General features: G+C 45.0%; 1 long non-coding RNA gene across 2 annotated transcripts; it reads right to left on the reverse strand.

Moving 5' to 3' along the window:
- Nucleotides 1-785: 785 nt before the first annotated feature.
- LOC137141116 (uncharacterized) lies at nt 786-12,080 on the reverse strand. Of its 2 annotated transcripts, none has more exons than XR_010916542.1 (4): nt 12,003-12,080; nt 9,097-9,237; nt 6,993-7,142; nt 786-914 (listed from the first exon to the last, which is right to left on the reverse strand). It is a non-coding gene; the product is annotated as an uncharacterized lncRNA (long non-coding RNA). The 2 variants fall into 2 exon arrangements; XR_010916541.1 differs by lacking the exon at nt 786-914 and adding an exon at nt 5,682-5,986.
- Nucleotides 12,081-12,459: the final 379 nt, after the last annotated feature.

Here is a 12,459-nt window from a genome sequence, read left to right on the forward strand (position 1 = left end):
ACTGGGCTTGTTTAGTCTGCAAAAGAGAAGAGTGAGGGGGGATTTGATAGCGGCCTTTAACTACCTGAAAGGGGGTTCCAGGGAGGATGGGGCTAGGCTGTTCTCGGTGGTGGCAGATGACCGAACAAGGAGCAACGGTCTCAAGTTCACCCCCTCAAGTTCACCCCCTCAAGAACTCTCCTCTGTGTTATTGCAGCCCTGACTTCATTTTGCAGGTTAACCAGGGGTGCACCCAAGTCCCTTGGAATGTTCCCCTGTGATATCCAGCTCCTGATATGGAATAATTACAGAAATCCCAGCTCCTCTGCCGCCAAAGAAGCAGTGTGCCTCAGTTTACCCATTTTACCTTAAACCACTGCTCCTGTATAACACACAGCACTTGAGATCAACCAAAAGTAGGTTTACTTAAGAAAGAACAGAGATTCCACTAGAAACAACAGAGAGTGATGGAAACAAATGGTTGCAATACAAAACAAAATAATAAAATGCAAACCTGGGTCTACATTATTAATAGTTACCTTTCCTACCTAACACAGTAGGCTTTCTTCCCAAACTTCAGCCCATTGCAGAGCTGGCTGGCTTCACAGGAGCCAGGATCCAGTCATTCATGAAAAACATTCCCAGTCAACAAGATGCTTCCTCAGTGAATGGATACAGAGTGTATCTCCCCATTTTGTGTTCTGCTGAAACAGTATCGTGTCTTTATTCATGGCTGGGCAATCCCGTCTATTACAATGCTCCTTTTTTACCTCCAAATGGTTTTGATTATTTGCAATTGTCTTTGATGGTTTTCCATTGACTGTTCTGAGTTGGGGCAATGGTGGACAACTTGCATTAACCTCGCTGGCTGCCCAGGGAGGGATGGCATCTCCCTTCTGCATGGATTGGCCATCACCCAGCTGACTCCTTTTAACCTTAAGATCATAAGGGCATAAACTTCAACATAGTGATATTATTCCTTAAATATTACCCATACACACATCACACCATGATTATGAACATCAGTAAGTTGTGAGCTTTCAGTAGAAACCTTACATGTCACCATTTGTGGACAAATACCCTATAAGCAATGTATTTGATGTAGTGAGTTTATCAGGTCTGAGACAAGAGCCATTAGCAAAGAACGGGACCCTTTGCCACGGGGCCATTGTGTCACAGTAAGATTTTTGTTTTTCTTATGTTAAGAAAGTTATTATTCCTTTTGTTGTTATTCATTAGGGTTTGTTGAATATAAGGATTGTCAGTGTTCTGAGCATCATTCTTCTCCGGGAAAGGCATCTCACATTTTTCATGGGCAGTGACATGGGGGCTGGTCAATTTCACTTTCTGTGTATAGTTAGTTTCGCTATCTGATTCTTAGACAGGTGTGTTGGCCGGACTCACTGATTGTACATTAAGAAAACCTAGGTGATTCCTATAGGCACAGGAGCATGATGTTCTTGGCTTTAGGTTTCCAAGAGTGCAGGGGAATCTTTAACTCCAGCTCTTGGCTCTTGCTAGATTTTATTTAAACAAAATAATGAAAAGCCCTAAATTTGGGGGTTAACCTCAATTATTCCCATGTACTAGGAGAACATATGTACGCAGCTTCTCCTATCTGTAGTCATTCAGTGAAGTAGTACTGTACTTTCTGTATTCTTGTTACAATAAAAGTTGTTTAGATGACAAAGAAAATGCCTTCAGAATTGTCTTTCCCCCTCTATTTATTCAAACTGTCTCCTTCTCTCTGCAAACTTGGCAGGCAGGGCCTGGCATCTCAGCGCAAGGGACACCTGTTAAGTAAATAGGCTCAGTGTACAAGTGCTGCATTCATGGCAGAGTTTTCTGGCTCTCTTAGGCCGTTACTTTTTAAAGTCGTTATCATACAGTACAGAGAGATTGTTTGTATTTCTCCATTTCATTCAGGCAGCATCTCTGTTTGCAGCAAATTTTGTGTGACCCATGCATGCTGCCTACTGGAGTACGTAGGCAGCGAGGATTTTTATTCAAGTCCTAGTCACAGGTCACCTTAGCTCACAGAGCAAGAAAAAAATGCTGAAACTGCAGTTCTATGTAAAATAGAATCAGGCCCCATGTCACAATTTTTCTTCTTCTAACACAGTGTCCCTGGAGGGGAGGTCAGTAGGAAATGAACCAAAAGCCCTGGAATCTAAAAGCATAAAATATTATTGGCTGGGGCAGAAAACTAGGTTTGCTGGCCGAGAGCAGTAGTAGACTTATAAACCTCTGTAGTGGACTCGCCACTAGAGGGTGACAGAGAGCTAAACTGTGCCAATATGGGTTACGCAGTTTGTGGCCAAAGAGCCAGGAAGAACCGAACCCCTGGCAGCGATGCAGCATATTGGTAAGGCACATCTTCTTTGCGGCTTTCCTCCTGTGTGTGGTTAGCAGATTTCTTGCCTGTGGACACACTGGAGTAGTTTTTTTTTTTAAAATTATCTTCCGCTTTTGTCTGCTAAATTAAATAGCCCTCAACTACCAGAACTCTTCTCTCCGTGGAGGTACTTGAAGACTGTGATCTAATCACCTTTTAGGGTAAATCCAGACCGCAATCTCCCTTCCCCACATGGCAGGGATTCTCAGAGCCCAGGTCAACTAACTTGGGCTACGGGGCTAATAGCCCCTCTCCCTTCGCCCCACGCTCAGCCCAAATGTCTAAGCTGCTAATTTTAGCCCCCTAGCATGAGCCCTACAAGGCCGAGGCATTTGACCCAGGCGCCGAGACTTACTGCCACGGGTCTTTTTGTTTTTTTGCAGTGTAGGTGTGCCCTTAATCTTCTCTTGAATGAACTAAGTAGCTTCAGCTTCTTTAATCTCTCACTGTAAGGCAGGGGTTCCAGGCCTCGAATCAGTCTGTTGGCTCTTTTCTGAATCTTCTCCAATTAATCAACGTCCTTTGAAAAAAGTGTGGATACCAGAACTGGACACAGTATTCCCGTGACTGTCTCATTAATGCCATGCATGGTGGTAATAAGGCCTCTCTTTTTCTACTCAACCTTCCCGTATTTATTCATCCGAGAAACACATTTGCTCTCTCAGCCACTATTTTGCACTGGCAGGTCAAGTGGAATTGGTTGCCCACCATGACCCCCGAGTGCCTTTCTTAGTCACTGCTTTTAAAGTCCCCCCATCCTGCAAACATCACTTACGTTCTTTGTTCCTAATTGTCTGCCCTTGCATATAGGTATATGCTGTTCCAGTGAGATAGCTTTCTATGTGATCCAGATCACTTTGTAGAACTGGCCTGTCCCGCCCATTTATACCACTCTCCTGGTTTTTGAGCCAGCTGCAGACTTTTTTTGTTTTATGTTTTCTTCTGGATCACTGAACGAGATAATGAAGAGCATTGGGCCAACTACATATCCCTGAGGTACCCTTCAAAGCCAGAAGGGACCATTCTGCTCATTTAGTCTGACCTCCTCTGTAACACAGGCCATAAACCTTCCCTAAAATCATTCCTAGAGCAGATCTTTTAGACAAAACATCCGTTCTTGATTTAAAAATGGTCAGTGATGGAGAACCCACCACCACCCTTAGTAAATGGTTCCAGTGGTTAATTACCCTCACTGTTATAAATGTATGCCTTATTTCCAGTCGGTTTCTGTAGCTTCAACTTCCAGCCATTCGATCGTGTTAAATCTTTCTCTGGTAGACTGAACAGTCCATTATTCAGTATTTGTTCCCCATGTAGATATTTATAGACTGTAATCAAGTCACCCCTTAACCCTCTCTTTGTTAATCTAAATAGATTGAGCTTCTTGAGTCTATCTCTGTAAGACATGTTCTCTAATCCTTTAATCATTCTCATGGCTCTTCTCTGAATCCTCTCCCATTTGTCAACATCCTTCTTGAATTGTGGAATGAGAACTGGACACAGTATTTCAGCAGTGGCTGCACCAGTACCAAATACAGAGTTAAAACAACCTCTCTACTCCTACTTCAGATTCTCCTGTTTATGCCTCCCAGGGTTGCATTAGCTCTTTTGGCCACAGCATCATACCAGAAGCTCATCTTCAGCTGATTTTCCACTTCAACTCCCAAATCTTTTTCAGAGTCACTGCTCCCCTGATGCTAACAGGCCAGGACATTTTTTTAAATATATGATTTTTATCCTGACACCAGCCCTTTCAACTAATCATCTATTTTTGAACCAAGTTTTAAAAATATCCCCATTGAATGACGATTCTCCATTTACAATGATTGTTGAAGCTCTATCAGTTAGCCAGTTAGGGCACAGCCAAGTTGTAACCAAGTTCCGAAATGCAGCGATACTTGTGCAGACGGAACACAGAGATCCAATTTCAGAAATCTCAGTGGCCTCCAAGAGTTAGAAAGAGCTGATCAGCTTCCCCCACTGTGGTTTTGCCTTGTTAGTTTAATCAGTCATTTGTGCTGCAAAAAATGCTTCTCTTCAGTGTTGATTTTATCCTGTGTATCAACAAGTTTAATGCACTTTTATTTCACTCCTAAAAATAGGCATATAATCTAACCTGCTGATTTTACTGGTATCATTTAATTTTAATTGTAGCAGGAGCAATAGGGCTCACAGAAATGTTGAGATATGATACAGTAATTTTATTTACTGCACACCTGATAAATCAGAAGCCAAGCAACATTTTTTTTCAACTTTATGGGAGAATGGCACAGCTGGATAATTTTAATTTGTTAAGCCAGCTCCTCCAGTACAGTTTAGTCAGGATAGCCAAAATAGCAGAAGTACCTAGCAGGAGGCTTCTGCTTTTGATACATCAGATCAGGACAGCAGATTTTCCTTTTCTAAACCAATGAGAAGTAACTTCCCTTTAGGAAAGTAGCTCAACATAAACAGGAAAATCAAATGAGTAAAAGCCATGTGGTTAAAAAATCAGCGGGCCTGCATCTGAGCTCCTATAATCTGGTGTACATCAGAAATAACTCAATTGAATTCAATAGTTACATCATTTTTGCCATGGGGTAAATGGAGGTCAGAATTCGGCTCAGTTGTTTCTAAACATCAGTGAGGGTGGGGGATTGGATGCCGAGGGGACTACCGATAGGTCATTAGCTCAAATGCAGCCTCAGAGCTCTGACATTGACATTCATGCACACGGCCAGTCCACCAGCTGGGGCATGCTTTCGGTAGCTAACAACACAGAGATGGATCTTTCGAGTCACTGAGCCCCGTAAAGTTAAGCAGACGCTTAATTTTAAGTATGAGAGTTAGTCCCTTTGATGTCACTGGAGCTAACTCAGCTAAGAAAAGTTACAAAGTGCTCGCAGAGTCCAGCCTCTGGCTTGCTGTACAGTCTTTCTGGGCCCTGCTAAAAAGCTGGGGCCTGCCCCACAGCTCACGGACATCAGAAGAGGCCTGGCGCTTGACCTCACTGACCCTTGGATCGGGCCCTGGCTGCGTTCTGCCCCCGAGGTGGATGCAGTGATGCGTACTGTTCATCTGCTTGATACTTTTTAAAGCCCTGTGGGATCCTGAAAGGAGCTCTCTCCGTGTAAGCTATTATTAGCATTGCTACCTTCATGTGTCGCTGTGTATGTCACTTTATGTGTCTTTACATGCTCCCACACGAGTGACTCAAGATCTGCAAAATAATTAGCTTGAGATCTTTCTTCCAAATCTTCAGATTTTCGGAGCAGCTAAAATTAGGCTTTTTTTTAAAGGAATATTTTATTTTAGATGCACTCACTGCTATATATAAAAACACTGAGGCTCCTAGCTCTGCCATTGGCAGAAACTTCTAGAAAGACGGGAGAGTGGGCAGTTGTCATAAGAACCTGTGACTGACACGTCTTCTGCTTCATTTCTGGTCTTATGAGGGAGAACAAAAAAGCCACTAGTGAGGGAGTTCAGCTGAAAAGCAGAGAAAGGAATTGTTCAGCTAAGACCGTGCTTGATGCAGGTAGCACCCTTACTGACGTCAGTTAGCTGCCTTGTTAGCGTGCGTTATGATGATCGCTGGATCTGGGTAACAGTTTTTATGCATATCAGTTTTTGCTGAAAAAAAAATGCAGATTCAGGCTGACCAAAATGATTTGCAAATTCAAGCTGAATTTGGCATCGTTTTGGCAAAAAAAAAAGGGGGGGGCGGGGATATGAAACTTTTCAGAAATGTCAAGAGGGAATGTTTTGACTTTTTGTTTCAGAAAGATGTTTTGTTTCCAAGTTTATCTAAATTTAATTAAAAATTTAAAAAACTCATTAAATGGTATTTAAAAAACACGCATTGAATGGTATTTAGCCCTCCCCCCCAGTGAAACAAAACTAAATGACCCCCCCCGAAAAATACACTGAGATTGAAGAAAACATTGTCTGATCTGAAATGAATTTTTTGGGGGGAGGGTATTTCATTTAATTGAGAAAAACAAAACCAAAAAAATGTGGTTTGATCCAAAACAATTTTTTTTCAATTTTTTTGGTTCAACCACTGAGCTAACTTATAAGTTTCACGAGAACAACATTAGCTGGGGGAAAAAAGACACTAAAGAGGCTGAGATTAATCTGCCCAATCTCATTTCTCAAGTATCTATCCCATGTAATCCACAGTTAGCGGATCCCATTGCTTGACTTGAAGCCAGGAGGCTGGGGAGATTGGGGAAAGCCTTTGGTGTGCTTTATTCCCCTCTCCCATCTCGGTGCAGCGAAACCATCCCTTTTGAAAGGCAACCTTTATCCCTGCTCCCTAAGGGATATTACTCAAGGCCAAGATTTTCAAAAGCAGCTAATGATATTGGGGGCCCAACTTGAGACACCCATAAAAGGGGCCGATTGTCAGAGGATGGGGTTGGACCATTTTCTGAACATCAGGCCCCCTTTTATGGTGTCTCTCCCCAAAACTGATCCCCCTCCAAAAAAAAACACTCCAGCCCATGCCTTCAAACTCCCTCACAGTCAGGGAAACCAAATGGGCATTGCAGTGTGACCTGAGGTCAATCAACGGAGGCTCTTTGGGAGAGGGTAGGAGGGAGTCCCCGTGCTGAGTGGACCACAGAGAACATCATACCAGGTGCATCTTCTCTCTCATGTCCACTGGGTTCTGGTTCCGGAGCCTCTGCTGAGCCCAGCTGTTGGCAGCACGGCATGGTGTGAAGGTATAAAGGACATCTCTAGGGCCAGAGGCTGCTGGCTGGCTGCTTAGCCCTTCCCCCTGCAGCTGAGAAAGAGCTGGAACTTAATGAGCTGACCCTCATAAAAGAGGGCAGCTGGAAATGAGAGAGGGGACTGCAAAATGCTCCAGAAAGCTGAGGGGCTGGGCGCCCCGTGGACTGCTACTGGAGCTCCTGCAGAGAAGAAATGCACCCGAAAGCAAAAGGACATCAGGGAGGCTGTGTGGAGTCCCTGATTGCTGTGCTCGGAGGTAAAAGCCAGGAAATTTGGGTTGCAGGCGGGAGGGACAGACGTGGGGAAAGGACTACTCAGCCCGCACAGACTATTGAGGGAAGAGTCCGCAAGGTTTTGATTGTGTTTGTTAAGCAGGTTTAAAATAAAACGGACTAATCCTGCTGGAAACGGCCTCTCTGGCTTCCTGGAGAGAGTGCAGACAGAATCAATCCGGGGCATGAGATGCTACAGCAAGAGCAACGCCTGGACCAGTAGGAGGAGGGTGCCCTACGGAAGGCCCCAATCCTTTTACACATGGGTAAATTCTGAGATCTGGCCCTTGGCCTTTGGAATTCCAAATAACAGGTATGGTCAAAAGTGTTCCACACGACTGGATTCCTGGGCTTACTCACTTCAAAGGCTGCGGTGGGGATGGTCCAGAGGATGGAATATTTGGATTTTGGAGGGTTTATCTTAAATCTTCAAACCTTTTCTGATCTGCCTTTCACTCCATATTGCTATTATATGTCTGCAGGGAGCCCTTAAAGCTGTCATGAACCCCGCTGACATGAAAAGCATCAATTTCAAGAGATAGACAAGGTGCTGGGAAAATCATACTGGGAAGCTCACTCTTATGGAGGCAAGGAACTGGATTGGGTAATTGAACAAGCCTTCTTCACTTCTCATCTCCCTGAGGAGATCATCTGAACTCTCTATTTCTTGGCAATTCATCGTGTTTTAAACCTATCTGAATTGCCTGTGATCACGTTAGCTCTCGCCAACTCAACAGGGCTGGGTCTGGTTGGAACCTGGATTGGAGACCTCCAAGGAAAATGCGGGATCTGTTGCTGATTTAGGAGAGACTCACAGTCCTCCCTGGAAGTCAATAATGAATCAACATCCTAGGAGAGTGGTAGATTCATAGATAAGGTCAGAAGGGACCAGGCTGAGATGTAAAACCAATGCCTTGATCACCTATGGAAACTGAAGATCCTGTAACTTTATTTAGCTTGGCTGTCCTTGCTGAATTCCAGCTACTGTACTTCTATTCTCTGCATAAATCCCCCTTGTAGGGTCAATGGGATATGATCTTCTTCTTCACTTTCTGGCCGGGACTGTTGTATAGCACTGGTGTGCTGCCAACCAGCTGCTGCAGTCTACCGCAGACCAAGCTGTAGCGATGGGGGAAATGGTTCCTAACTGAAGTGCTTTGGGATCCACCTTCAAAAAAGCAGTAATAAAATAAGAATAGCCTGAATAATATGCATTAACACCCACTGGACAGGATATATTGAGGACCCTGTCATATCAGAAATGGAATAGATCCCCTCCATCACTGCAGTTTATAGTATGGAAGACTCATGCACTGAAAAGAATGAAAAATTAAAGGGCCGTATAAAAATGGGAGATTATCCAAAGGCAGCCAGCAGTCCTGTCACACGTCTCAACCAAGCGTCTCGCACACATTTTAAAAGTTGTCTTTATTTCTTGCAGCTCTGCTTTGTCAGACAATGTCTGTTGCTAGAGAAAGCAATAAAAGACTTTATAGGTATGCATTAAAATTTAAAAAGCACTGCGGTAACTAGCTGTGTATTTAAAAAGCAACACAATAACCACAGCCTGTCGGTGCACTCCTCTGCCAGAGAGATACAGCTTGGAGCATTACAGTGGAGAAAGCAGAGACTTTTTGTCAAACGCAGGCCCCTCTCTATCAGCCTGCACCACCTCCCTCCCAAAATAAATACATTTTTTAACAGTGAGAGTAATTAACCATTGGAACAGCTTACCAAAGGTTGCGGAGGATTCTTCGTCGCAGACCATTTTTAAATCAAGATTGGAGGTTATTCAAAAACATTTGGTCGAGGAATTATTATGTGGTCTGCGATACACAGGAGGTCAGACTAGATGATCACTTCTTGCCTTGGAATCTGTGAGGGGGAAAAATGAGTGAACTAATGGATATAAGCCGGGAATAGGAGCCACGGTTGTTTTATAAGGTCTATTTGCAATGGGCACAAGATTTTCATTGGAGCTGGTCAAAAAATTTCCATCAAAATGTTTTGCAGCTAAGAACAATGGCCCTTCCCCCCTCCCCTCAAGTGAAAACTTTCACCGACAATTTTTGTTTTGTTTGAAGTGTTCTGGTTTTCAGCAAAGACCCTAAATCCAAATGAGTTGGTGGGAGACCTAGTTTAAAAAAAAAAAAAAAGGGTTTTGTTTTGGGGGGTTTTTCTGGTTGAAAAATTAGAAGATTCCCATGAAAATATTTGGGGGAAAAAAAAAAAAAAAAAAAAAACCACCAAAAAATCCCCAAAAACCTCTAAACTTTTTTTTTTAATTTCTTTCTAATCTTTTTGCAGAAAATATGTACCATTTTCTGACCAGCTGTAATTTATTATTAATTGTTATTATTGGAGCATCAAAGAACTCCGGTTAGGGGTCTGGGCCTCATTTTGCAAGCACAGTATGAAATCTTATTCAAAAGACAGTCCCCTGCCTGCTTACAATCTAGATTATAAAAGGCGCTTCTAAAAGTTCAGCTCCTCAGCCCACCAGCAACCTCCTCCAATGCTGGAAACTGATCATTTAGTCTTACTCCCTGTTTTCTCTTTCTTAGCCAGTTTCCGATTTCTTAGTTCTAACTCTCACCTCAGGATCATGAATGGCCTCCCGTGAGGGACTTGGTCAAAGGATTTTTGACACCCACATGGATAGGGTGGAAATGGTGGAGCATGGGAGGAGAGCACGTTGCCTGTCGAAGGTTCTGGAGGCTGGGAGTGGAGAACTGGGGCGGGTGGGCAGGCGGGGAGGGCACCTGGATTCTACCAAGGAGGCAACCCGGCCTGAGGTTGTGGGATGGGACCCCCTGTGAGGGAGGGAAATGTGTATCGTGGCCCTCATTTACCAATGAGGAAACAAACACAGGAAGTGAGGACACTCTCCTGGGGATTAAAGAAGCCTGCGTGTATCTGGGAGGGATGACACGTGAGCATACACCCAACTTGACTGTGGGCTCCCGTGGGGTCCAGGTGTGAAAGAAGGGAAGGAGTTTGTGGCAGGAGCTCTTGGAGCTGGAATGAATGTCTCCCCTTTCCTCTGCGTCACCCATGTGAAGTGCCCACTGCAGGGAACGGGGGTTTAGCTCATTGGTACTGGCTGTTATTTAGGCAGACAAGGAGAAAACAGAAATGGCGCCAGTGGTGGGTCCCAGGCAGTAAGCCAGGAGTCATGCCATTTCTCAAGGGTAGCAGCAGGAAAAAAGGATCATGAAACTGCATGCGTCAAGGCCGTTGATATTAGGACCAGAGCGATAGCCAGCTGAGTGGGAGGGGACGCAGAATTGTCCAGACACAAGACATGGGAAAGAATCAGGAATAGACCCTCCTTGGTGAGGCAGACAAAGCCAACTGCAGAGGCCCTCAGGGCAATACAAGGCCCCTAAGTAGGCACCCCCCAGGAGGCTGTGGCCCCAGATACCGCTGCCCTCCAAGAGGACCAGTTGCCATCTATTAGGATACACTGCGCCCAGAAGCAGTTGCCAACAGCTAAAGAGTTAAGAACGTTAACATTTAAATGATCATCATTAGGCATCTGAACGAACACCTCACCAAGGTGAGGAGGGCATTTCACTCCTCTCAGGGCCATTGTTCCAGGCTCTCTGCAAACTCAGGCAGGTGTCTCTGCATCGTTTTATGCTCGGTTCACATTATGAAGGTTTTCTGTATAGCCATGAGCATTACAGGTTGACTCGGTTTTTAAAATGAAAACTGAGATTCTGGGAATCAAGATAGCAGCCTGGGCGACAGACAATATCTGAGCACTGGCCTGGAACCCAGACATCTGTGTTTGATTCCCAGCAATATCACATTGACGCCTTTTGTTATCTGAATTCTCCGCCTCAGTTATCCCCTCTCTCAAGTGGGGACAACAGTACCTCCTTAGCAGAGGTTGGGGCGCATCCCAGATTAGCGTGTGCCTGTGTTACAAATAACTTTGTTATTATCATGTACGTCCTGTTTGCTTTCACTCAAAATGAACCATAATTGTGTTAAAGGAACCCATGACCATAACAGAAAGGAAAAGAGATTAAGATAGCATGACGTGCCGTTCAGTGACCATCTGCTGATTATTTTTCACTTTCAGTTTGATGAATGCGATTCCTGGGTCTCTAGAAACTGAGCCGTCTGTTGGCAGAAAAGCGGAAGTATTATTTGCAAGCCTGATGAAAAGAGATGACTTCCAAAATAGTGAAGCAAGGATGGTCTAGTGGATAGAGCAGAGGCTAAGTACTCAGGAGACCTGGGCTTATGTCCCACCTCTGGCATGGACTCTCTGTGTATCTATGCGCAAGCTACTTTGGCTACCCTGTGCCTCAGTTTTCCTCCCTGTAGACTGAGGCGAACACTTCCCTAACTCACAGGGGTGTTGCGAGAGTGAAATCCAGTAATGAGACGCTCAGGCCCTATGACAAAGGCCATGTAAACAGATAGGGATGAGGTTGGTGAAGCCCTCTCCATGGCCTATCCAGCCCATCTGCTGGGCCTGCCACCTAGGGTGGCCAAGTAGTGCCAGCTGTCGTAGGGATTCTTGATGGTGCAACCTGTGCTCGCCCCTAAATTCTTCCAGGGGATTTTGAAGTCCCAGTCTAGCCACTTCCTCCAGTGGCAGGTGCAGTTCACAGTCTGATCTTTACCTCACGGCTCTCAGCTGCTCCTTCTCCAGAGCCAGACACTGCTGCCCAACCTTGGCCAGCCTTCCTTCCCTCCCTGAGCTCCTGGTGGTGACTGTCTTCTCTGCTCTCTGCTGGCTGCCTATATAGGGCCTCCTTAGCCCGGATTGGCTAGTTCTAACACAGCCTCCCTAGGGCTTTATTAACCCTTTCCAGGCTAGTGTGGGGCAGCCACCTCACCACAGACTCAAAGGAGGACAGGGTGGAGGCCTGGCAGCTAGGGTGAGGGATGGATTCAAGAAGTAGGAGCTGCCTGGCAGAAGGCACAGAGATCGGGGGGGATTGGGACACGACGGCTGTGCCGGCAGTAGGCATTTATTGCCTCGAACATCCTGCTGTTGCAGCCCACAACTGGTTCAAGTCCATCAGTGCCATGAGCACAAGTGTTGAAGGATCACCTGTGCCTCATCTTGGGTTGTGT

Source organism: Emydura macquarii, unplaced genomic scaffold, assembly GCF_026122565.2.
Source record: "Emydura macquarii macquarii isolate MOO-44397 ecotype Brisbane River unplaced genomic scaffold, CSIRO-AGI_Emac_v2 contig_366, whole genome shotgun sequence".
Taxonomy (NCBI): domain Eukaryota; kingdom Metazoa; phylum Chordata; order Testudines; family Chelidae; genus Emydura; species Emydura macquarii.